The sequence below is a fragment of the Aptenodytes forsteri genome, unplaced genomic scaffold, assembly GCF_000699145.1.
Source record: "Aptenodytes forsteri isolate BGI_AS27 unplaced genomic scaffold, ASM69914v1 Scaffold16, whole genome shotgun sequence".
NCBI lineage: Eukaryota > Metazoa > Chordata > Aves > Sphenisciformes > Spheniscidae > Aptenodytes > Aptenodytes forsteri.
In genome coordinates, this window is record NW_008794753.1 from 207,386 (window position 1) to 209,288 (window position 1,903).

Consider the following 1,903-nt stretch of genomic DNA (forward strand, 5'->3'; position numbering starts at 1 on the left):
CCCCACTTGCTCTCAGCCAGCTTCTGGGCAGGATGTGGCCTGCTCCTCTGGCCATCTTGTGTGTGTTAATGCATCTTGGTGTACATTTCGGGGCTGCTGCCTCTGTGTGTGAGACCCCAGTTCTCTGTGGTAGCACCCTCAGAAGTGGTGCAATTACATTGCCTTACTAGCAAACACTTGGCCTGAACTGCTGGGTCTATGTGGTGATTTTGAGATATCACTGTGGTTATACAGTGGGAAAAGTGTGCATGCTTTTTTTTTATTTTTATAATCATGTCAGCATGTGCCTTGCATCACCTGAGGGCAAGTGCAAGATGCTGAAGGGTGAAGGCCTGCCAAGGTAGGTAGGTTTGTTCCTATCCCTCTTGCTGGTTGTGAAGGGCTCTTGGCATGACCTAAGCCCAGAAGTACACCTGGGCTCATTTCTCAGAGACCTAGCAGGTTTATGCCTGTAGCGGGCCTGGCTGGGATGAAGTTGATGTTCTTCATCGCAGGCTGTACAGTGCCATCTTTTCAATGTGTGACCAAAACAGTGTTGATAACACGCTGATGTTTTGGCTGTTGCTGAACAGTACTTGCACAGCATCAAGGCCTTCTCCGTTTCACATGCTGCCCCCACAGCGAGTAGGCTGGGGGAGGGTGAGAGGCTGGAAGGGGACACAGATGGGACAGCTGTACCAAACAGACCGAAGGGCTATTCCGCACCAGATGACAGCATCCTCAGCAGTAAAGCTGGGTGGGATGGTGGTGGTCTTTCCAAGGTACTGGGTGGCTGGTGGGAGGTAGTGAGTGACTGCCTTTGCATCACTTGTTCTTCTTTTTGTTCTTTTCTGTTTTTCCCTTCATTTACTGACCTGTCTTTATCTCACCCCATGCATTTTTTTCTCACGTTTGCTCTTCCAGTTCTCTTCCCCCATGCTGCTGGGGAGAAAGGGGAGGTGGGGGAGTGAACAAGCAGCTGGTTGGTGCTTACTTTCTGGCCAGGGTCAATCCACCATGATGCTAAAGGAACCCAGGAATTAACAGGCACATAAAATGGAAAATTGGGGAAGTATCTGTGAGCAAACTGGGGAGTCAAATGCTGATTCATTCTTAAAGAGAAACATAATTAAACTTGTTTCTCTGTGGTCCACTAGAAACTCTCTTAATGAAATCTCATCTTCTGTTGTGGTCCTGGGTTTTGGAAGAACTTACTCATAACACTACTAACATAGTCACTCACAGACCAGATGATTAATCTATTACAGCTGTTTTTCCCTACTTAGGCTAGCCTTGCAGTCAGGTACAAAATTGGCATTATTGAGAGTTGGTTCATGTAACGTGTATCTGTTCAGTACAATAGTTAGCTATTAAGTCTCAGTTATTAGTATTACTGTGTTATTAAGTGTGACCTCTTACATTTCTGCATCTGCAGGCCTCTTGAATTCTTCCAAGATTCACCTCTGCTTTGTGCACAATGTAGGATTTAGCAGTCTCCTACTAGGTGTGCATGGTTTCTCATGAAAAGCCCAGATGCCCTGCCCTGAAAGTGATTGTCTACTGAAGAAGAACTGAAAATAATTTGATCTCAGAGAAGCTAGTCATCCATAGATGAGTAGGTGTCTGCCATGTATATACAATTATATAGAACGGCTTTAAGTCGTGTTAGAAAACCTCATCAGAATTGAGGCCATCTAAGGGCTGGTGAAATATTTACAGATATGTAGTATTATGTCATAGAATCATAGAATCATTAAGGTTGGAAAAGACCTCTAAGATCATCGAGTCCAACCGTCAACCCAACACCACCATGCCCACTAAACCATGTTCCTAAGCAACTCATCTACACGTCTTTTAAATACTTCCAGGGATGGGGACTCCACCACTTCCCTGGGCAGTCTGTTCCAATGTTTCACCACTCTTG